Source organism: Acipenser ruthenus, chromosome 1 (assembly GCF_902713425.1).
Source record: "Acipenser ruthenus chromosome 1, fAciRut3.2 maternal haplotype, whole genome shotgun sequence".
Classification (NCBI taxonomy): domain Eukaryota; kingdom Metazoa; phylum Chordata; class Actinopteri; order Acipenseriformes; family Acipenseridae; genus Acipenser; species Acipenser ruthenus.
Genome location: NC_081189.1, coordinates 91,244,188 through 91,270,545, shown reverse-complemented (window position 1 = coordinate 91,270,545; position 26,358 = coordinate 91,244,188). Strand labels below are relative to the sequence as shown.

Sequence of the window (26,358 nt, the reverse complement as noted above, 5' to 3'; positions counted from 1 at the left end):
TTAAAGTGTTTACACCTTAGCCTTGATCCACAGTTGATAGCTGGATTCTCAGAATGGTTCATTTTGATGGGTATGCAGCATTGGATGCCTTATGACAAAACAGATGGAGAAGGGGAAGTGACAGTGGTGATGTGGCTGATAAACTGGATGAACCTGTTTTCACACATTGATATGTTACTATGTGGACTTTTTCAGTTGGTTTGTCAAAGTGTAGTTGTCTTCATTTGAATTGGTTGCTGCTGGGAAGGTACACTGTTCCTATGTTAGTTTGATATACAGGCAAGACAGAGGCTCTGCGTATACACATGCTTGCGTATATAGTACCCCCAAAGCCTGATAGTTGCAACAAAGCCTGCAGCTAAAATGACTGAGGGAAAGCCAACAAGGGCTGAGTTCTGATGAAGTGCATAATAGGAACTATAGAAAAATGTACTAGTAGTAAACAGCCACCAGGGCTCATATTTTAGTATAATACATGATTATGGGATACTGCAGCTTTAATTTTGCATCAACTATAGGGTTGATTTGATCAACCTATACGCACGAGGATAAGCTAAAACTGGATTTTTTTTTTTATTATTACATTTCACAGCACCAGGGGATCTCTTCGATTGAATCAACCACTTACTGTAGGGGTAATGCAATTTACAGCGATTCTTCAGTGCTGTAAAATATTAATCAAATCAGTCCCGATGACTGTCACATGTATTCTGTTAGCACGAAACCATTTACTGCTACTTAAAACACAGAATGATATTTTGCATGCATCTATTTCCTACTTCTGCATGAATGTTTCCAAAAAGACTACTCATACCAAGAAGCATCAAAACGACAGAGACATTTTCAATTTCTACACATATTGAAACTGGGTTTTTTATCAATGTTGCTCCTTCAGAATATGTGCTTCAAAACTTACCATTCAAAATCCAAATGTATTCTTATAATTGAAAAAACAGATTAAAATACAACCACTCTACCAAAATAATGAAATAAACTGCAGTCTTCGGAGGTTATGGCCCATATACATAAGGGGGCGGTAATTTCCGGCCAGTTAAAAAAAATAAATAAATACCGGGCAGTATTTAAAATGTCATTTATAAAACTACAGGCTGGTTGGTAATGGTTTTAGAAGTGATTTTTAGTCAGATAGTTACCGAGGTATTTTACGTAACCAATTGTCAGAGGTATACAAATGAGCTGTGTCCCCTACTTAAGACATCAACACCGTCAGGTTACGGCTATGGGACATGTCTGGAGACAGGCAGCTTGTCCGAAATAGAGATGGATCAATTAAAAAAATAATTGATGCACACACAGGTGGTGGACGCAAGTGAGAGGTTAGGGTAGGTGCAATATATGCTGTATAGTATTTCTTATATATATATATATATATATGCACAAACCTTCCTGAAAAACCACCATAACCAGTAGAAATGTAATGTGTTGCGACAGTTTATGGTATTTTAATTTTGGTAGACAAAAAAAGAAATTATAGGCACTACAGCGCCTGGAGGTTCCAGTCATTTCTCATATTACATTTAAACTACAATTGTTAAATGGCAGAAACATCGGCTATGCTTTTATTTGTTACTGTATTCCTTCGGTTTGCAAATACCTGATCAATTCATTCAAGTACAATAATATTACATACAACAACATCTCAAATCTGTTTCTCATACAGTACAATACAAAAAGCTTATTATTAAAATAAATAAATACAGCTAGATTGAAAAATCCTGTCTGTCACACAATACTACTGTTTTGCAGCGAAATTGGATTTGCAATTTATTTGTAGTTACAACTTCTTGAACTAACAAACAATCCTGTTTGACACGAATATGTATTTTTCAATGTACAGCTATGGCCGAGAGTTTTACATCACCTAGAATTTTAGCAATGAGACAATTAAATAAATAATAAAAAAGTATATGAACATAATTTAGATATTTTATTTATCATGTAATCAAAGAAACTACAAAATTATATCACAAAAGTCTACCGGAAGCCATAATAGTTACAGTGTACAGTATGGTAGATTTCAAAATGTCATATTTTTCCATTTGTCAGTTTTTCGTTAAGTACATGGAAAACTACAAAGCAGTATGTAATTATGTTAACGTAACTATATTCAGCATGTTTCATTCAACTTTAGAAAGCATAATTAGTTAATTCTATAGGGTGATCCAAAATTTTGGCCATAGCTGTAAATAGTAAAACACACATGTATGTTGGGGGCATAATACTATATAATTTACTTTAAAATGACTTGAGCTTCCTCGATTGGTAGATGGAATACTATGAAAACACATGTAAAGCTAAGTAGCCTACTAGCTTTCTGTGCACGACAGTGATGAATATACTGTAGCAACGAAAAATAGACTGCGGTCAAGCTATCAGACGCGTTCAAATTCTTGGTCAAGCTATTAGCGCTAAAAAAATCACTTGCTTTGTCCACTGAAAATCTGACATGTGCATTTACAGTAGACCTCCTCGACTGTCAATGTAATGAATTACAAAAGATAAATTACTGTAGAATTCTGGAGAAATTACGTACCAAACTCAGAAAACAGCAATTGGTAAATCTGTCATTTTGGAGATGCAATAAATTTAAATCCCCCATTGTCCGTTAAAAATAAAACTGTACACTTAATACTCTTACTCCACTACCGTTATGAATTTCAAAATATAATACTGTACAATTTTGCACCAAAATTGGCTCAGACAGAAAAAAAAAAACATTGACGCAATAGATCAAATAAAATGAACTGGTTCATTACAGTGTAAATGTGGTTAACCTCAATAACAATAAAAATACTAAATAATAAAACTATATATGTCTTATCAGAAACAATGCCATGAGCCTATCTGGGGAAGAAGATTACCAAATGAGCTCATAATTCCCAAACCATTTACTAGACCACCGTTCATCAGTAACCATCAAATGTTGGATATTTTACAGCCACTTTATTGGCTCTCCAGAGATGAAATTGATGTCGTCATTCCTCCTGTCCAAACAGGTTTCCAAATGTCAGTGGTTTCAAATCTATGCAAAAAGATGCAAGCACACGTTGTAAGCTGCTTAAAAAGGTATGTAACCACATTTCCAGAATTAAGAAAAGAAAGAGAAGATGACATTTCAGTTCTAGCAATTGATATGCACTGTGTGCAGAATGGCACAACACAGAACTGATGTTACAATGCATGATATTTCAGGAATGGTACCATCCAAACTGCGTATCAGTACCAAATGAAGCACTGGATGAAACCAGTGAAATTTGGAATTGTTTTAAATGTGAAGCATTGTAAATGGTTTGCAGATCAGAAATCCCCCAAACAGAGATCTGACCAGGGATTTGTATTTGGTTGGACTGTTCCGTGATCCGGCGCTGCTGGCAAATATTGTAAAGAATCATTGTAAATATTTGTTCATTTATTTGAGACCGTCTGATACCACAAGGGAGTGTCCAAGACCATACAAATTATAGTTATATATAATTTTATCATAAATATTTTACCTGTATATATCTGTATTTAACTTGCATAATTTAGTTTTTATTATTATTATTATTATTATTATTGTTGAACACCTTTATTCTGTTTAATAAACCAATTGAGTTTTTGAAGAGCCAGTGTCTTAAAAGAGCGACCAGAATTATTCCGGGTTTAAAAGACATGTCGTATGCAGACAGGCTAAAATAAATGAATCGGTTCAGCCTTGAACAAAGAAGACTATGCAGCGATCCGATTCAAGCATTCAAAATTCTGAAAGGTATTGACAATGTCGGCCCAAGGGACTTTTTCGACCTGAAAAAAGAAACAAAGACCAAGGGTTACAAATGCTGATTAGATAAAGGGGCATTCAGAACAGAAAATAGGAGGCACTTTTTTTTTTTTTTTTTTACACAGAATTGAGGGTCTGAAACCAACTCCCCATTTTGAGGTTTCTCCTCTAATCAGTACTTTCTGTTTTCTACATGTTAACCACTCCCTAATGTGCATGCATTTCCTTGAATCCCTACTGCGTTCAGTTTGAGAATTAATCTTTTATGCGGGACTTTGTCAAAAGCTTTCTGGAAATCTAAATAAACCATGTCGTATGCTTTGCAATTATCCATTGTTGAAGTTGCATCCTCAAAAAAAATTAAGCAAATTAGTTAGATACAATCTCCTTTTCCTAAAACCATGCTGACTGGTCTCTCAGGATACTGTTACCAGATAAGTAATTTTCCATTTTGGATATTATTATGTAGTTTACATATAATAGAAGTCAGGCTTATTGGTCTGTAGTTACCTGGTTCGGTTTTGTCTCCCTTTTTGTGGATTGGTAGTACGTTTGCAATTCTGCAGTCTGTCTGTACAATCCGTGTCAGTAGACTGATGCATGATCTTGGTTAGCGGTTTGTAAATAACTTTTCATTTCTTAGAGTACTATTGGGAGGATCTCATCCAGCCCAGGGGATTTGTTTATTTGAAGAGCACCTAGTCCCTTTAACATTTCTGCCTCCGTTATACTAAAGTTACTTAAAACTGGATAGGAACAGGTCGACGTATGGCATGTTGCCCGTATCCTCATTTAAAATATTTGCTATTTTTTTCTCTTCGTCTATGATTTTGCCATTTGTATCTTAGACATTACCTCCTTTTTTAAACCCAACATCATCAAAAAGACAAAAAAAACAGGTCTCTAGTCATTATTTGAGGAGTTTGGTGATAAAACAAGTGATCAGGAGATGATTTATCAGTATGCACGACTATGAAGAGGTATGTGAAAAACACAGCGAACAAGGGGTGAGGTGGGGCTGGAGATGCAGTACTCAGTGTCCTGTTGATATGCAGGGCCTTTTAAACCTGTTTTACTGTGAAAAAAAATTTAAAACGGCGCGTCTAAAATAAACTGCGTGTGTGAAAATAAATTGGAACCGACGCACTGGAGATGCACTGAATAAATGGACCGCAAAGAGTTATTGTTCTTTTGCTGTTATAATATTGGAAAAACTTTTTGGAATTGGTTTTAGCCCCCTTAGCAATGCTCATTTCTCTCTCTCTCGCTCTGTTGGCCTTTCTAACTTCCTTTTTGACTTGCATTTGCAGTTCCAAGTACTCTTTCTATGTACTTTGTTCTCGGTCCCTTTTAAACGCTCTGTAAAGTGCCTTTTTTCTCGGAATATATATATATTTTTTTTTAATTAATCTATTCAACCATTTTGGTAATTTTGTTTTAAAATTTCGATTTGTCTACTTTTAGGGTGTCTGTTTTGCGCCTCTAGTCCTATATTTAAAAAAAACAACAAAAAAAAAAAAAAACAGCCATCCTTTTTCCATGGATGTTCTCTATTTTACTCCAATCTATTTCTGTTAGTTTCTGTTTTATTCCTTCATTGTTTGCCTTCCTAAAATTGTAAACCTTAGCTTTAGTCATTACTTTTGGGGTTTTAAAAAGCACTTCAAATGAGACCATGTTGTGGTCTGAGTTTGCCAATGGTTCTCTGACCTCTGTTTTAGTTATTTTGTCTTTGTTATTTGAAAAGACTAAATCAAGGCATGCCTCCCCTCTAGTCAGTGCCTTGACAAATTGCATTAGGAAGCAGTCATTTGTCATTTCCACCATTTCAATTTTGTCTATCGTGCTCCCCACCAGGTTTTCTCATTTTATATGTGGGAAATTGAAATCCTTCTCCTTTGCTGAACGCATTTCTAATGTCATTGTATTACAGATTATTTTGCTCGGTACCTGAATTTGGTGTTCTATAGCATGCCCCTATTATGCCCTTTGAATTTGTGTCCATTATTCTGACCCGTATTAATTCTGCGTTGTTTTTTTTCTTCCAGATATAAAACACTGAGACTTCTAGCATTTAGATAAATACATTTAATGGTTGTCTTACCTGAGTTGTTGCCCTTGTTTTGATTTAGTCTCCTTTCTGTTTTTTTGTTGATTTCTCCCCCCTTCATTTCTAGTTTAAATGCTTCTGAACCTCCTCGAGGATCCTTTCTCCGAGTAGATTGGTTCCCTTTTTATTCAAGTGCAGTCGGTCACACCTATATAGATATTCTTTGTTGTAGAATGCGGTCCAATGTTCAAAGAAGGTGAAGCCTTCCTGTGTGCATCACATTTTAAACCATGCATTTAGACGATTTATTTCCAGCTGTCCATATGCTCCTTTGCAAGGCGCCGGTAGTATCCCAGAAAATACCACAGTTTTGGTCTTGTCTTTTAATTTCCTTCCTAGCGCTCTGAATTTGTTTTGCAGAGATTTTGGCCTGCCTCTTCCAATGTTGTTTGCTAAATAGGGCCCACTGAGTGATATTTTATTTAGGTTAGCTGAAGAGAAATGTAATTTATTGCATGCTATTTTAGTTAGCTGAAGAAAAAGTATGATATAGCTGTTCATTTGATGAACAATGAGCTTACTTGCGAATAAGATGATGCGATAAAGTTGCAGTCATTTTTCTTCATTCTGAGAGTGAAATATTCAGTGTACCTTCAAGTTGCTCTTTTGCCAAAGTCTTTAGAAGTATCCTTCACCTTTAAGATTTATTTTTGCGCACCGTATGATACCGCATTCGTAGACCATGTTAAATCAATAAAAGCCAACGTGTGCGATTAAACGACTCATTATTAAATCGATTAGAACCCCTAATACATATATACATCTATGGCCAAATGTTTTGGATCACTCTATAGAATTAACACATTTTGTTTCATTAAGTTGAATGAAACCTGCTGAATAATGTTATGTTAACATATTGAATTACACATAACACATTGCAGATGTTCTGTATAAGGAAGAATGGGGTCAAACAAGATCCCAAGCACTTTATAAACCACTTTAACCTCTGAAATATTGCAACACGCCTTATGAAATACCTATCGTTTTGCATAGGCATTATTCAAATCACCCAGGGCTTTGAGACAATTTTCCAATGCCTCTATTGCACTTTAACATTTGGTCATGCTTTACAAAGCTTTATTCAGTTATCTACGGTATGTGTTACCATATTTCTTGACAAAGCTCTATCTATTTATGCAGAGGTAAATAACTTCCTTTCCACCATTTTGGCATCTGACCTTCAATGCTGTATTTGGGTGGTGACATTTCCTTTAACAAAACCAAATTACATCAATTAATAGGGGTACTTTTCACTTTCGGAATGAGTCAACCAATCAATAGCATAAAAGACTGAGAGAAGCTCTCATAACCTCTGTAATCATTGTACATTTACTGTACTATGATTAAGCAGAACATTACAATATCCAATGTCCTCCCTGGTATACCAATTTAATTATTTACCTCATTAAGGGAAAAGGTTTTTCCTTTTTTCATACAATTTTCTTAATTGTTTGTTGCCTCAGGGTAGCACCATGCTATATATATATATATATATATATATATATATAGTGGCAAATCCAGAGGTATGTACGCACGTGCTCAGATAAACAGTAGCAGATCCGTAAACAAAGTTCTACACAACACAGTAATGCGGTATAAATCAGGGCGGCACCTGATGTATTTATTTTCCACAATCCAAAGGCTGGTCAAAACACAAACAGGGTTTGGTAGACGTTTACAGGTTCTCAGCAAAGTCCAGGTTCAGGCAACAAGTCAGGTAGTCAAACAATCAAAGGTCGGTAATCAGAGGCAAACAGGTATTTAACAGGCACTTACTTTTCACTCTACTCACTCTCCCCCAGCACAAAGCGGTCTCCTTACTCCTTCACTAACCTGTTGTGGGCTGTACCTTTTTATGATAATTCATCCTTAATTCTGTGACATCATTTCCTGCCTTGAGGTGGTCTGGGAAATGAAGTTTCCCTCGGGTCGGCCATCTTACTTCCGGTAATGTGAGGTCATAATTTGCCAGCAAACTTGCCCTCACATACCTCCCGTTAATGACTCTACCCCTAGCATTATCACAAATATATATATATATATATATATATATATATATATATATATATATATATATATATATATATAATTTGGCCTAAAAACTCTAGAATACCTTCAAAAGAGCCTTAATAATGGTACAGTATTATATAAAAAAAAATAGTGTCAGTGTGAACTGGGCACAAAACCGTTGAGCAAGTCAATTAGCTAAGAATCAGAAGCCCTATTTTCCCAGATGGCAACAGTGCAGCTTCATAGAACTGCTGAAGTCATAAAAATGCTGTTGATGAAGTGGTACATATACCACCAAAAGCTAGGGAATTTCCAAACAGGACAGGTCACGCTAGCATGAACCACCCAAAACAGCAATTATGCTGGCATCCTGAAGCACACTGGATAATGATTTGCTCAGTAAGTGTTTAAATAGAGTTAACAGGGATGCGTCTGCTATGTTATTTAATAACAAGAAGTAGAAAACATGGATTATGTGTTTGTGATGTTGGTAGCTAGTTGTGTAACTGTAAATTATAAATAACTGCACTGGACCCTTGCCATTGCTTTTTTAAAAGAGTTTGGCTTGTAAAAACTTATGGAGACATTTGTCACTGTTTTCTGCCAATGAATCTGGCAACTCGTACATTGCCTAATTAATATCTGATACGTCCATGTGAAAAATATACTGGTACCAGACTCGTTCTGGACTCCAAACTGTGCCTGAATTCAAGGGAACCCTTTGGTTCCATATTTAAAGAGGGACTCAAACCTGGAACCATCTGGGATTCTCATCAATATAACTTTGACTAAATACAATTGTACAGGAACTGATACATTTACTCATTGCCCAGACTGACAATCTACCGCATGGCAGTAAGATGGTTGCCTTAATTTATGAGATTTATGAGCTGTATTTAACTGAGAAGCTGTGGGCTCTCCTTTTTGGGAAATGTGCGAGATTAGATCCTTTTTGCCTCCAAGAACCCTGCAAACCAGTTAATTCACTTTAGTTTAAACTTTGCCAAATGAAAATTAATTTCTGATCCCTCTTGTACTAAGTGCCAACAGGGTCCTGTAGGCACACATCTACATGTGTCTTAGTACTGTTCAGTAGTATCTAATTTCTGAACTAACTCGTTGCCATGGAAACCACAACTGAAAAGGATAAATGCTATGAAATGTACCCCCCTTTTTATTTTGTGCTTGTCTAAGAAAAAAAAAGTCAAACACTAATGATGTACTTAATTGGTATTCAATTAACTACTAAGTACTTTGACATCTAAATGATCGAATATCAGATATATTATATAGTTCACATGCAGTATTTTTTTCTGAATATTTTTTTCTTGCCCTGTTGTTGTTGTTGTTGTTGTATGTTAAATATACACTAAAGGAATATGTCATAATAACAAACTCCAAAATAGGTGGTGACATTTTTTTTTTTAACAATACTTAAGTCAACATAGCAACTGATGTAAACACATATGTAGTGATGAAAGCTAAAAGCATGACTTCTTTCACCTGAATGCAGACTTCAGAACAGCTAAGGATTTTCAAGGTATTTTAAGTTCTAAAATGATATTTTATATTTTTACATTTGAACACAATCTAACCTGATATACTGTTCTTTTGAATTTCAGTCACCTTTCTAACCAAAATGTGGAGCTAGAAAAAAAAGCAGAACAAGGTATTACCCTCCAATTTCAAGCTGTGTGCCACCTAATGCATCTCTTCCTGCTTTGCCACCTTTTTTGCCTTTTTGTGCTTAAAAACAATTTACCACATGGAAGGCTCCAGTAAAGGTTTGATCAGCCTTTACAAGCAGTGACTAAAGCAGCAGTTCTCAAACTTTTTGGGCCGTGCCCCCCTTTCCTCTTGTCTGTGGTACTTGATGAAGGCACCAGTCAGATGCACAGTGCCATCTAAAATTCTGACATGCCTGGAGGTGTCAGCATAAAGATTTTTTTTTTAAGTTAATATATACCGTATAACGGAAAATTTTGGCTGGTATTAAATTTGGCGGATTTATATGTTGGGGGATTTTTTTTTCACATCACGTTAACAAAAAAAAGGTCACAGTTTTGCATTTATACTTTTAATTCCACAAACATTTAAATACAAGTTTACTTAATTAAATGTCTGCTATTACAGTAACTAGCATCTACAGTGTAACTGCAGCAACCTGGAGGACAACAAAGAAAGCCTTCTAATCAGTTACAGTATTTATCGTTCTTATATGGCCCTTAATTAACAAAAAGTAAACTTATGATGCCGTAAGCATTTGCTGTCTCAGTTTTAAAACTATGGTTCACAACAACACAGTGGAACGATCACACTACTACCATGCAGTAATTGTAGGGCAATTTTGCGACTTGTGAAATTTTTAACAATAAAGCCCAAACGAAAATGATTATATTTGCTTCGAAATCATTTCAAACTGGTTAACAGTAACAAACTGGTAATCTTATCTAGTAAGCACTGGCAAAATCAGCTCAGTTTTATACAGTGCAAAACATTAACATTTTGTTTCTGGACTTTGCAATGCCTGCATTAATAGTCGTATATACAACATATCGACAATAATGATCAGCCATTTTGTTACAGACTTTCAACCAGTCTGACAAACAATTTTGGCTGTTACTTAAACCATTCTGAAAAAAGAACACAATTTTAACATAAAAAAGAACGGTCTTACTAGCAGGCAGTTTACACTGCCTCTGGGTTTCTGAAAAATGTCTACATTTTAATTTGTTATTGGAAAGCTTTTCACTGCAACAGAATGGAAGTTCCACTGCATCGTTTCTCAGACCTCTCTTCAAACTTACAACAAAAAACCTTCAAATCATACTCACTGCTAAGAGTAACATGCAAGTGAAGCAATTAATCTAAGCATGTTCTGCAACCAACCTTCAAGTCTGTTTGCAAGAGCACCTTGGTTGTTCTTCAGCTTTTTTAAACTAAATATTTTTTACGGAGAAAAATATTCAAGCACTACATATGCAGAATATTTTAGATGTTTTTAGACAGAACCGTGCTTAAATGAGCGTGTTATTTTAAAGTTTAAGGGCAGCAGTTGTGGAGTAGTGGTTAGGGTTCTGGACTCCTGACAGGGGGGTCGTGGGTTGTACGCTTGAGCAAGGTCCTTTACCTAGATTGTTCCAGTAAAAACCCAACTGTATACATGGGTAATGTATGTAAAAATAGTGTAAAAAAATATAATGTAATTGTATGTAAAAATAATGTGATATCTCCTGATGGCTTGGACCGTCCAGTTCTGTCAATTTTCTTCTCTTTTTATGATTTCAAAGCGAATAAACCTGGCTTGTTTTGTGCGGATGTCATGTTCATACCTTCTGTAGATACTAGTTCTGTCAGCACAGCGATTGCCCAAACGTTTGCAAAGTACCAGTTAACTTGGGAAAATGTGGCCTCAAATGTGGCACAGATTCTTATTATACATGCCAGAGACATTAAACTTAATCAGAAACCAAAACTGTTACGCATCATATTCCACATGTTAAGTATGTATCCTGAGATTTTTTTCCCCCAATTTTTACTGATGTTTCAATTAAAAACAATTTACCCATTTTATCTGTTTTTTTATATTTGCAAAATAAAAACCGAAAATGCAGAACACTAAATACAAGTAAAGACAGCAATAGGGAGTGTCAGATAAGAAGTGGTGCTAAGAACATAGTTAAATATATATATTAAATGTAGTCAATTAGTGAGTAAACAGTGTCATGTTCATTTGTTGACAGAGTAATAGCAACACAAACAACGAGAAAGCACACATTTGCATAATAAGAACACTCATCCTATAATGTTATAGTGAGAAATTAAACAACAACTAATGGCACATGGAATGCTGAATTAATTAACCAAAGGTTGGCCACGTTTTTGTTGTATGTTGATACAGTAATCTGTGGATCACAGCTGAAGAATAAGAATATGCTATATAAAATGTAACTGTGGCTTCATGGCTCAACATGGTTTATCCAACGCCCAAGATAAAGCTCTACAGCTTAGGGACATCTTATAATCCTTCCATTAGCAAATAAGTTTATTTAATATATCATTTATGTCACAACAGTTTGGGACTGACAAAATGCTGGTTTTAAGTCATTCTTAAAACATTTAATTACAAATGTATGCACAGAATCAAAAGACAGTATTTTGGAATCTCTTCAGAAACACACCTATTGGAGTAGTGGTTAGGGCTCTGGACTCTTGACCGGAGGGTCGTGGGTTCAATTCCAGGTGAGGGACAGAGCTGCTGTATCCTTGAGCAAGGTACTTTACCTAGATTGCTCCAGTAAAAACCCAACTGTATAAATGGGTAATTGTATGTAAAAATAATGTGATATCTTGTAACAATTGTAAGTCGCCCTGGATAAGGGCATCTGCTAAGAAATGAATAATAATAATAATATAAATAGTCGGCCCACTGTGACCATTTTGATCCAGTATACCTGTCTAAGAAATGATGCAGCTGAGAAGGTCCAGAGGGACACATCAATTGTCTGGGGTAATAATTACCAATTTCTTACCAAAAGTCATGCAGTCATATGGGATTATGGGCATGTATCTGTGCAGTAGTCACTTAATTTCCTGTTGTATTTTCCACTCCCTCTTGACCAAATAAAAAGCATTCCCTAAATCAGGAAATGATGCATTTTAATAGCCTGATAATTGTATGCACCTGAAGCAAAATGAAAGTATAGGGGAGTGAGACACAGAAAAGAAAACTGTGCTTTTCAATTTTCAAATGCAAGTTTAGAACAATTTTCTTTTGTTTTATAATTTAATGCAGACCCCTTAGTTAGAATAAGAATATTTCAACTTCAAACTTCTTCTCATAAAGACCTGTAAGGAAAGCTTGCAATTACATCTAATTGTCTTAACTTGCGCACAACCCTTATCATAAAGGTTGGTCCTGATTACTCTTAATTGTACTAGAACTCGTCAGTAAACCATGGAAAATAGAACTCCCCCCCCCACCCCCCCAAAAGACTGCAATCAAGTACTTATGCTTCAAGCAAAGCATTTAGAACAAAAAAAAAAAAAAAACACCACATTGTATACCCATGAAAAATACATATTACAGAAAATGTCTATTGAGATCTTACAAATTATTATTATTACTATTTACGTCTATTTAGCACAATCAATTACAATTATTTTGTTTGATTATGTTGTAGTCTACATTTATTTTAGCTTTTCAAGATCTAACACGTTTTCTTTGTGAGCAAAAAATGTCTCAAATTAATTGTTCTTAAAGGGTGCATCAGCACTGCATGAAAGATAAAACATAAACTATCCCACCTTGCTGTTCCGAATTATTTGGTCATTGTATAATAATCCGTATGTGCCTAAACATCTGCATAATGCCACACTGCTATGTCCAAAATCACTGTTCTCGAGCATCTCTTCTGATCTCTTCCGCATGTACCCTCACATGTGCTCTGAAACATACCGGCGCATGCCCAATGAAGCGCTGTATAACCTATAGTACCTCCATGTGGAAACACACTAGTCTGTGTGACAAACATGGTCCGTCTAATTTTCCATAAGGAAGGAACTTGTACCTGCTTTCGTTTCATCAGAGGAGATTAATTTGTGGATTCATTGTTAACTGATGGCACCTGGATGTTAGCTTTTTGCCATCTACTACTTTTATATATAGCATAATCTATATATAAATTCACTTGGAAAAAAAACCTTGCTTGTGAAACACATCAGTCTTCATCTCAATAAAGATATTCTTCAGCTGGAAATATTGAGGTGCAATTGTTTTATTTTGATGTTTTGTTGCTACAATTGCACACCTCGGATGTGATAAACTTTCCCTTGTTTTTGAGGGTTTGGAACAGCAGTCTTTTGATCGTATTAGAGTTATATAAAACTTACACAAAGACATGTACATCAGCCCCAATAGCATGCTCTGCATGGCTTCTTAATTTCCTTGACAATCTTGTGTGGATTTACCAAGATAGATGTGCAAGTAAAGGTGCAACAATAAATCCACTTTGATGAAAAGCTTCTTTCTTTCAAGCAGATTCAAACTCACCTGTCTAAATCCCATTTTAGCTACTTTGCCTTTAGCTGTATTAAACCTGTCTCTCAGTAAAATGGAAGGCCTTCCTGTTTATTGAAAGCACAAAGTAAAGGTCTCCACACACCAGACGTGATGCTATTTTTTAATTGGCGATGAAACACTTTCGCAGCGACATGACCATGCTCACCAGAAGCGACACAGAGGTGATGCGTCAGGTTTGAAAAATGCCAGATCTATACAACTTAAATTGCTATTGACAAAACGATGATCAAGACTGGTACGTATTCTTCAAAATGGTCTAGTAATTATGAGTGTCTTCTGATGGTATTTCAACACATATGGCAATAAATAATAAGTACCAGGCTTATCCAGTTTCTTCCAAATGGACTCCCATATATTGCATTCAAATCTATCTTAATTGCGATGACCTTTGTCATAAAGCTCTTTAAGAATACCAGCTACAGTGCCCTATGGCTTATATGGCTTATATTAGATAATTTAAGATATGAAGGGCTTTTCTTTATTAGGCTCCTAAACAGCACTGCTATAGACAACAAAAAACATTTACAACACTGGATCTGGCCTAGCACGAGAGGACTAATAAAAATAAACAGTTTCAACACAAATTTACAGCTCACAATGGGATAGCAGTTTCCAGATTCGAATTTTAACAGGTTTATATTGTCACACTGTCCTGCTTGTCACTATTAAGTCATTTTCTAATGTAAACATTTTTCATTTATTTTTGCGCCTATACCCTGCAAAATGCTATACAAAAGCAAAATGCCAATACTGCTTTAGACTGTGTGGTCCATTGTTTATTGAAAAGAGCTTGTAACCAGGAGGTCCCCAATTCAAATCCCGGCTCACTCACGGACTCACTGTGTGACGTTGAGCAAGTCACTTAACCTCCTTGTGCTCCCTCTTCTGGGTGAGATGTTGTTGCAAGTGACTCTGCAGCTGATGCACAGTTCACACACCCTAGTCTCTGTAAGTTGCCTTGGATAAAGGCGTCTGTTAAACAAAGCAAATAATAAAATTAAATATGTTTGTTTTTTGATAGATTGTTGTAATTTACTAGAAATGCAGTATTTTGCTTTATCAATGTTTGTCCTTAATCTGTTACCTTGTAGTGTGTCAATACTTTTGTCTGCAACTGTACATTCTCTTAAAAATCTACAATAAATAACAGAACAGGGATGGCAAGATTACCTAGCACTGAAGTAAGCCCAAAATGAGCAATCAGGAAGGTAAAAATAAAAAGGTATATATTACCACGAGAAGCAGCGAGAACATTTGACTACATACAGTATTACTAATATGACAGGTCCTGCAGTATATCAAAGTCCTTTCATGTCAGAATTTTACTTGAACTTACTTTACAACCTCTGTAGTTCATACAAAATCTCAATCCCCTAGTGACGTAACCCAAAAGCAACCCAATTGAAATACAGCAAAGCACGAATATATATTGTGTTTTGGTGCGGACGGACGAAAGCCATCCGTCATGGTTTACTATTTGAGACCGGCGAAAAAGTCGGTCTCAAAGTGTAGCTGGTGTGGATGGAGTTGAATCCCCATCCCGGTAAAGCTTGTGGGAATGTGGCTGGAGCCTTAAAAAAGGTTGTTGTTTAATAGGCAATTAAGGCTCCAACCACAGATATAAAAGACCCACTCCAAGTTCATTATAGGGAGGGTGTTCTCAAGTCGAGAACGAGTGAGGAGGTAATTATTAAAATAGAGATAACAATTGCTAGACATGCTGGCTTAAAAAAAACAGTACGATACTTGTTTGTTTATGTTTGGCCAATGTGCCTTTTGTTTGTTTTAAGATTTAATAAAATAACTGAACTACTTCCCGAGTGTGTTTCTGGTCTGACATCACCCCTGCAACCATACTGTTCACAGTACCATATTCTGATGATGTAGCACTTTCTAACACAACACCGGCACTATAGTCCAGATCACGGATTCTAACAAAGTGAAAAACAAACTTGAACCTTATCTATAAACTTCAGGTACATTCAAACAGTATTCTAATTCCAAAAGAAAAGAAGATAGTGACAAGTTGAAAAAGGCATGCAAATAGAAAAATCTAGCTAGAAAAAATAAATAAATCTTTTTTTTGTATTTATTTATTTTTATGTGTGCATTTTTCCTGAGGGATATCAGACAACTTCCATTAGGGAACTTTTCCCCCACTACTACCACTAGTTTAATGAAAATTGATTGTTTCAAGGACTCATGACTCAGACCTGGACTTGAATGATAGTGACTCGGACGCTGATGACTCGGACTCAAGGTTTTAGGTCTCGACTACAAGTTTGATAAATACCACTGCTAATAAAATGTTAAATTCCGATCTCAAGTCCAGAATCAATAGATACAAAAATAATAAATCTGAATTTTGCCTATCACATGACACTGGCAATATTACTAATGTGTAAAGACATGTAATATTATTTAAAATGGGACCGGTCGCAGACATGAGATGAAATCAGCTGTAAAAATGTTTGTTTTTCTAATCTGACTAGCTAAGCTAATGCCGTCAGATTCAAATCTCCCTACTTACCCATATGTCATTATTACCGGGTGACCAGACGGCTCTGTGTCACCAGTGAGACACTTTTCTTCCAAAGACACTATTTGACATAACACCTGGACAGGCTGAGACAGTTCAGACTCCCATCATCACCAATGCATAATAGACAGCTGTGTAGGGTTATTCATAGTGTGTGGTTTTCAATAGGCTGGCTTGTAGACATTAAACATCGATCCTCAAATTTAAAGCGGTCATTTAGCTTAGAGTAACATTCTTCCTTAAAATGCATTATTCATTTAGTACAAATATATTGGCAATTTAAACTATGAAAGCTCAAAATCAGCAGAGGCGTAAAAAAAAAAAAATCCAAGATGGCCGCTGGATAAATAAAGAAGCTATATATTGTGCGTAAAAAGATATATATATATATATTTTTTTTCACCTACATCACTTCCTGTTTCAAACGACTAAATAAGGGGAACTCGTTAATCAAAATGCATGTTAACGAGAAAGAAAAGTGAATGGAAGCATAATTCACCGTTATGGAAACTACAAGCATACAGCAAAACATCTCTTAATATCTGCGGGCAGCAGCTAAATGGAAATAAAATGGGCTAAAAATCTGACAGCACAGAAAAAAAATTTACTTTATTTTTTGGACAAGAGGTGGGTATATATCTATATTGGTTGGAATTTATTTTCTTATGTTGACATCTACTTTTGTATGTATTTTATTATGCATGATTGAAGGTTTGAAGTGCCATTTGTATTTGTTAGTTATTATACATGTATATCATGTATGTAAATTTGATATAAATTTATTAAGCTTTTAAAATTATGATAGAACTCCCCAACCCAATACACAATTTGTTTATAGTTCATTGTTCGGTGAATTCCTCTAATCATGCATTTTCTCTGGTACTGTTTGCTCACCTCCGAGATAAATAAACTTATCAATAGAAGTAGCATCGAACATTTACAGTATTAAAAGAAGATGTTATAATATGTGCATACAGTCATGTGAAAAAGGTGAATGTACACTGTACAGTCTGGGGGGAGTCTGACAATATTACAATTACGGTCACATGCCATTCATGTCCGTGGCGATATGTTTTGAAAGCAAGCCCCATATTGCACTTTTTAACTGACACGAAATGTTTACAGAATACTTAACACAACTGCTATTAGGACCATGCTGCATGATGTGTTTATTATTAATAGCGTTATAATTAAACTATACCAAATCACGTTTTTATTTACAACATGTTTTTGCTGACTTTATAAGCATTTGGGCGACACAGGATAGGATACCTTCATTGTAAATAAAAAACGTGATTTGGTATAATTTAATGACAACGCTATTAATAAATGCATCATGATTATAGCAGCAGTTTTTAAGTATACTATAAATATGTTGTCTAATTGTTAAAAAGTACAATGTGGGGCTGTCAGGTCTTGTTTTCAAAAAATCTCGCCCCATTGTTCCAGGCTTAATACAAAGTGGTAAAACAAGTGAACAAATCTCATTCATAACCACAAGTATATAAAAGTTCCCATAACTACAAATATTAAATTATCTAGGTAGTCTCTGTATCGTCTGTGTCACAGCCACGTCTGTTCATTTTTTGTTTCAAGGTGAGTTCGTCTTTTGTTAATTAAAACCCTCCTTTTCAAAGTGCAAATGAACTCCTGATAAATTACAGCAATTAATACGGATTTGCTTTTAAATTCCCACACAAACAAAATAAATAGTCGAAAGAAGCACTGCTTGTTAAGATATTCACATTATTTGGTAACGCAACAATTTCGGAAATCACGTTAGCATGATTAAACAACAAGATAGGCATAACAATCTCTTGAAAATGCCAAAATCAATGCTACACAACAATTTGTTGATAAACACTGGAGTTATCATTTATTAACTTTTGAAAATCCTGCCCTTTGTTTCATATTAGTTATGAAACTGTCATTTCAAAATCACATATACCATGGGAAACCCAATTTAAAATCTGTACATGGTCCATACAATTTTTCAAAACAGAAGCCTGGTTATATACAAGCACACAGAGTGATTGCACAATAACATGTTGACTTTAAAAATAAATACAATAATCATTACCTGAGTGATATAATGTTGCCATGCTAGGTTTTGCCTAGGGCGGCAAGTTGCCTAGCACCGGCCCTGTCTAAGCCAGTCAGAAATGATCTCTACAGGATATCACTGCATGCACCAGATGCTACAGAACAAGGCTAAAAAAAACAACAACTTTTTTTTTTAAAAAATTGCTTTTAAAGCCCTGGACACAAACTTCTTCTATTAAATACCTTTTCTAAGTTTGGTCCTACAGGCTTCCTCCTTCCAGTTCTTAGTCCTTTCACAGCTACCAGAATGACCATTTTTCACCTGCTTATATTCCTGCCTGCTAATTGCAACCAGGTGTACCTAATTAAATTGAGCCAGGTGATTCTAATCCTGGCTCCATGAAACACTGATACAATCAAACACAAACCAATTAACCTTTTTATAGGGATTCGTAACCCCTTATCATCATCTTGTCAACCTTCACAGGATATAACTGGTACAGCACCAACTTTCTGAGTGAAGACAGCAGTCCACCTGAAATAAAATAAGTGCACCAGCAACTGTCAAGAGTAGAGACATAACAGTAGATGAGGAACAGATAAATGAAATAGAAGAAAACAATGATTGAAAAAATACTAAAAAAAAAACTACAGCATGGGCTGTTAATGTACTTATGGACTTGTTTAAAGAAAAAGATATGGACATTCATTTTAAGGAAATAAGTAAAGAAAAAAAAAAGTCTCCACAACATAAGGGAATTTTATGCCAGTGAAAGAAGTTCAACTGGGGACCAGTATTCAGTCTCCAGTTTTATAACGCTGAGCTGGACTAAATAGATATTTTAACAGTAGAAGTTTTAACATCTCTGCTGACAGCGAGTTTAAAACCAAAAAGAACATATTCCTGTCACTCATGAAAACTTTTAGAAAAGCAGATAAAGACAAGGCCGGACACCCCCCCCCCCCGGAATTACCGGCCTGGATTTGAAACGTTTGCGGGAAACTGAGGCACTGTCCCCTGACACCACGGTCGGATTGGTGCGTAAAGTCTGGTTTGATCTTCAACTTAGTCTGGCACAACTTGACGTGAGGGTGTCTGACAACTAACAAAAACATCTTGAATATGTGTGCCTCGCATATAATGAGTACACCAACTCATCTGCAGATACAGCTTCAGCATCAATGGCAGCTTTTCCCCTTACATCCTCTGTGTCATTTAAAACTCCGCCCATCATCAGTGTGTGTTCGGTCTTCTACTTTCTAGTGAGATGCCACTTTCGATGCAGAAATTCACAATAAACGGACATGTGCAATTTATTTGTAATAAGCAAAAAATATATTAAATTAAATTAAATTTGGGATTATATTACACTGTGGATGTATACACAATAAAAGTTTCTGGCTTTGTCTTAATTTAAAATGTGTTTTAATTATTTGAATTATTTTTCATCCCCCAAATGGCAGTTAGTTGTGTTATAAGTGGGATAAACCACTTCGGGCCGTGCAGTTCCGATGATATATACCACTTCTGGGGTGGTTAATATCATGGGAACCGCACGGCCCGTCATGGTTTACACCTTACATATAAACACACATACATAGAAGGTATTCCATTGGTTTGTATACACATGTCGGTGCCGATATCTTTTGAAAACAAGCCCGACGGCACCATAAGCATTGTACTTTTTAACTGTATTAGACAAAATATTTACAAAAAACAGTACTCAGCTGTATGAATGAGTCAGTGAGTCAGTGAGAACCAGAACCAGGGTTGGATACCGAAGAGTGAGTAAGCAAGTCGAAACAGGCGAGCAGCAGGAGTTCATTATTATTGAACAGAGAAGATTAGTCGCATCAGCAGTGTGTTCCAGGCTTTATCAATTGTAAGTCTTCTAATTCCTGATATTATTTTAAAAAGTTAACTGTTAAACTGTTAATTGCAAGGCTAGATTCACTGTCTTTCCTAACATAAATGTGATAAAATGTATAAGATAAATATACCACAAAGAGTCTGCATCTCCAGGTGGTGTTTTAAAAATAACATTCTCAAATAGTGTTTAATCCCTTTTCCTGTCTGTACCACTTGTATTTTATATGTCATCACAATCTTGATATAAAACATGTTTGCAAACTTTCTATACTTACGCTGCTCAATACTCACTCTGTGGTTCCCAAAGCCATGCTACAACAAATAGAGATTTGATGAAGCTAGGATTTTTGCTTATTGACATTTCCATCAGTTGTGTTTTTGGGGCGCAGAATTAAAAAAAAAATGCATATAATATTGAATATAATTCTGTAAAACACACATATAAAAACATGTGTTGCACACTATCATAATTCAATAAATGCTGAGAAAAAATCTAAATCTAAATTGAAAGCACAACCTCATAATGCACTATATATGAATATGTATCAAGTTGGGGCGTTTCACTTGAGTAAAAGTGGTCCCTGAAATCCAAAAACTAGGCGACTGCATCTATTCATTTCCTCAAAGTGAAATCATGAATCTGCTTCCATATACATAACACGGCATCTTAGTTGCTATTTATCCATTACAGTGAAATATTTATCATACTGAAATTAATCAATCACTTCTAAAATGTAACCTCCTGCTGCCATTGTCAATTACAATGCAAATTGTGTAACACAACAGTATCTACAGTTCTGATGATTGGCCTTGTAGAGTTTATAGTTTAAATGCATATATGTTTGGTCCCAATGGAGGACCAAGGAAAGGTTGGAAGATGGTGTTTGAAAATTGTTGGCCTTATTGCCCTGTATAGCTCAATTATCCACTATTTTGTTCAGTTTATTACCTATATAAAGAAAAGAAAAATAAAAGATTTGAAACAGTTAAACAATGTGATTTTTGTCCCACTCCATATGATCTCATGAAGGAGCAGCATTAAACTGCTGCTGTATCATAATGTTAGTTTAGACTGGTCATAGTTTTTGTCATGTCACAATTCACTTTTAAAAATAAATGAGTGAACCACATAATATTGTCTAATTGTTTAATGCAAAATAAATGCAGTGATGTTTTGGGATCAAACAGATTTGAAAGTCTTTGATTACAGATCTAATGTTTTCCTAGTTCATACCCAATTATACTGTGTATTATACAGTAGAGTACGTAGAAATACCAGGAATATATTTCACATGGTTGCAATGGTGCCTGGGAAAATGCCGATAAGCCACAGACATGTTTGTATAAAAAAGTATTAGGACTTTGAATTCTTATTTCAGAGTAAAAGAATTACAATGAAAATCTGTGTGGTAAAGGTTCCACATCAGGAAAATCTATCATTACAGTAATAATATAACTACTGTAAACACAGGACTACTATACATGTTCTTACTAGCTGTCTACCCTTACAGGATTACAAGAATTAAGATGAAGTTTATGTTGCCAAAATAGTCTGCCTGGGAACCGGGGGTGTATTGTCAAGCAAATATAAACCTTTGGGTTTCCACATAAAAAGCATGTCTGCAGGTCTTGTTCTCTTCTGGGAGAAGACTGAGCATGCATCTCGGTCTCCCTTGACTCTATCACCTTTTCTCCATCTCTGTATGCTAAAAACTTAGGTGTTACTCTCAACCTCCTCTCTCTCTTTCTATCAACACCTCTTCCCTGTCACGCACTTGCCAATTCTTTCTTAGCAACATCTACAGAATCTGCTCTTTTCTCACTACTTATTCCACTCAACTCCTGGTCCAAGCTCTTGTACTCTCCAGATTGCACTACTGTAACTCTCTCGTTGCTGGTCTCCCTGCTTCGGCAGTCCACCCCCTTCAGCTCATTCAAAATTCTGCTGCTCATCTTGTATCTCCCAACTTCACTACTCTCATGCTACCCCTCTGCTTCACACCTTCCACTGGCTACCTATCTCTGCTTGCATTCAAGACCCTCGTTCTAGCCTACTGATCTCTTCACCACACTGCCCACTCCTATCTCCAATCCCTAATTTTTTTTTTTTTTTTTGTGCAGATTTTTCATTCTTAGCCCTCAAATAAGCAATCTGGACAGTTTTCAAAACTACTTTTTGCCTTATTTTTAAAAATACACAGTTTATTGACATTATGAAAAATGGAAATATATTATTTCAATAGAACTTGTACTAGTAAGTATGTCTTTTTTATATGCATTGATTTAAATTGTGTACTGATAATAAACATTGTATTACGTATGCTAATTTATTTGTAGGCTATCCAAGTATTTTTGTTTTCTAATTTTAAAACAATTTCGCCTCATCCTCCCTTTGCTCTTCCCTAACCAATTACATGCAGATGGAAGACCCACTTCTTGACCTCCACAACCCATCATACTCTCCCGTTGAAGGGTGGATGAGGCGATCTCCTCCGCGGAGCCAGTGGCAGGCTTGTGGAGGGACCCCCATCTATAGATACTGCAGCCCGGTGAGCAGATGATAATTTATGTTTGCTTCTCCGCCAGACAATGTTAAACCATTTACGGCACTCTTGTGCAGTTTGGATGCCGGACGAAGAAGCATTCATAGATGCAGCCATCTGTTCTTATGCCTCTTTCACCTGATTTGCCCTGGGTGCTCGATGTTTTGTGACATATATTATTGTTCTCTTTACTTCAACCTCCTGCAAAAATATCTAGTACTGTGGTGTGATGCGTTCCGTTGTCTGTTCATGTGCTGCCAAATTCTACTTCCTGCTGCAATGGTGTCTCTTTCATGTTGGATACAGATAACAGAGCTAATGCTGCTTATTCTTTTTCTCAATTCAAAATTGGCTCCAGCGCAAGCAGGGTTTGTTATTGACTCACGATTGGGCAGCAGATTTCACCTCCCTCTGTGTAGTGCAGACATTGCGTTGGATTATGCTTGTGATGGGGCTAAATCTGATAAAAAATCACTCTCTTGGGACAGGCCACTCGCTGCTGCACTACCGCAATGACCTTGCATGTTGAGCTTGCGCCGGTGTTATCAAAATCAGGCCTCATATCATAACAAAAAAATAAAAACAAGAAAAAACAGCCTCTTTTTTAACAGCAAGAAACTAAAAATATATCTTTCCTTTGTTAAGCTATATATGTTTAATGAAAAAAGTGTTTCATAAAATACATATGTTTCCCTTTAACCACCCAGCTGCCCATTTATGTTGGCAATTTCCATGTCAAAAATTGGCGCTTTTTTTTTTTTTTTTTGCAGAGTTTTCATTCTTAGCCCTCAAATAAGCAATTTGGACAGTTTAAAAAAAATATATATATATTTTTTTTAAAAAGACACTTTTTTATTGTTATTATAAAAATGGAAATATATTATTTCAATAACATTTAAATCACAAAATAACATATTTTTTTCCAATGGCAGCATTATATAAGTATAAATAATATAATTTTTTGTTTTGTTTTGTTTTACAATTGCAGCATTATAATAGCAGTGCAACAAAAAGTCCTTTTCACGTTTTAGAAATTATTTTTTGTGTGATAGATTTCAAAGCAGATGCCCTTCAAACTCTCATTAATACTAACTGATCTTTATCCAGTGCATATACATCAGAAAACTTACATCACAAATTTTCAATCATGTCATATACAGGGTGATTAGAAGTAAGTTTACCACACAATGCCCCATATGACCCACAGTTTTGAGTATTATTATTATTTATTTCTTAGCAGTGTATCGCTGTTATATGCATTATTATCTGTGAAGCAGAATAAATCAGTTCCTTACAAACCTTTGTAACATCAACAAAGAAACAAATACCCTCATCTCATTCGCTGTAGTAAGCACCCATTTTTTACTCAGTGAATGCAGCCGTCCATTTTTTACTGCTCATCTATGGATGGGTTGGTCTATCAAGCACAGTTCTTTGCGACTGCTGCCATCTGCCAGCGAAAAACAAAACTGCAGACTATAGTACCATATATGCTGCTTATTGATTTATAGCACGTCAAAAAGACACATTAAACTTTGCAGATGCACACATAACCCCCTGTACGCTATTCTCATGAGAGTGACACATTTGGACTTGCTTGTGCTCCACGTGGAAACCGCAGGATAAGCAGCTGGGTGTTTAAGCAACACACACAACTCACGAAAAAAAAGAAACACACAGCACATATCTGCCAAAATAATAATTAAAAACTGTCCTCTAAATGCTACTGCTTTTCAGCAAAACAGACCAAGCTTGTGTGTGCAAAAAAGCTTAATTTTTATGTATTTTACACACACTTAACTTTGGAAGTGGCGTCTCTGTATAATACAGCCCTACTAGTTCTGTACTATTAAATCAAATTTGTAAACATCAAGTAAAAAACATAATACAAAAAGAAACACAAAAAATATATATGTAATGCAACTACAGTATATTATTTCCATTTACCTAAAACAAGGAAAGGAGATCTTTGTTTAATTTAAAGACATCACACGTAAAACATAAATAAATCCTGAAGTTACCCAATATAAACTAAAAAAAGTTTATATTCTTGATATTCTTTTAGAAAGTTGTTAGGACATCCATTTCTTCTTATTATTATTATTTGTTTATCTAGCAGACGCCTTTATCCAAGGCGACTTACAGAGACGAGGGTGTGTGAACCATGCATCAGCTGCAGAGTCACTTACAACAAAGACGGAGAACAAGGAGGTTAACTGACTTGCTAAGGGTCACACAATCAGTCAGTGAGTGAGCCGGGATTGGAACTGGGGGCCTGGTTACAAGCCCTTTTCTTTAACCACTGGACCACACGGCCTGCTTTGTTGAAGTGAAGGTAATATATCTCTGAAAAGAGTTTGATTCTGAGCCAATCGTTCCCATCTGTTTGACCACCTCACTCATGCAACACAGAATCAAACTTAGCTCCGCTGTGTCAGAGACTGTGTAACACTGGTCCCTCTTCCTTACCCCTCAGATTGGTTCTCTATCTGAAGACTTGAGATTGACAGTCGCAACTTCCCTACAGTAGCCAGGAGCTGGTTCACTGAATTTTTTACACATTTATTTTTCTCTGAAAAAAAACTGAAAAAAAAATGCCTGTACTCGTTATGAATACTCCTTTGTATTCATACTTGGGCTTACCCCTACTAGAAATGATTTGGTTACACATAAAATAAATTGTCCTTGCTTACAGTTTTTTTTTTTAAAAAGAAACATCATTTATTTTGAATTTTAGTCTCACTTTTTTGGCCACTTAATCAGGACCTGTCACCTGATTGGATTTGACGTTGCCTGGTGGGTCCCTTGATTACTCTGGATGGCTGAACGAATGCTGTAGTTATTCAAATCCACCCAACAAGGCTCCACTTGTACTAGGTTGTCAGTGCTACTTTCAAAATGATAATGCAACCATCCACAGTGCCAGAATTGTGTGAATGGTTTGAGGAGAATGGAATTAAAGACATATTCCATGGCCACCATATCCCTGGATCTCCATCCAATTGAGTATGTTTAAGTGTTAACATCCATGCAGTCATTTCAAGGCTGTGATCAGGGCAACCTAATAAAGTGGCCATCCAGTGTATGCATTGTTTACCATTCTTATTTCTTGCATAACATGCAAATCATATTTAATAAAAGACATCAGCATGGTAAAGATGTTTCATAAGACCTTTGTACTTTGACCTGCTACAAGAAACCTACCTTTTCTTTTTCAATTCCTAAATTATTCTATTGGGAAGAGGAGTAACTAGAGTATATAACATATTTGTGTATAATTTTTACAGTCTGTTTGAAGTTGTATCCAATATTATAGTTAATTAGACCAAACTAATGTAGATTACATTAAAGCACATACACGTTTATAATATCTATGTTGC

At 35.7% G+C, this 26,358-nt stretch overlaps 1 protein-coding gene across 6 annotated transcripts in view; it reads right to left on the bottom strand.

The window, feature by feature from the left end:
* The window catches only part of LOC117421529 (leucine-rich repeat and immunoglobulin-like domain-containing nogo receptor-interacting protein 2), a 508,422-nt gene that overhangs the window by 393,780 nt on the left and 88,284 nt on the right, over nucleotides 1-26,358 (bottom strand). The window contains exon 3 of one of the 6 annotated variants that reach the window (XR_009329717.1): nucleotides 14,430-14,955. The exons of the other annotated variants lie outside the window; for them this stretch is intronic. The gene's annotated coding sequence lies outside the window, so the exon portion shown is untranslated. Of the gene's footprint in view, nucleotides 1-14,429; nucleotides 14,956-26,358 lie in introns of those variants that run through there. 6 annotated transcript variants of the gene reach the window in all.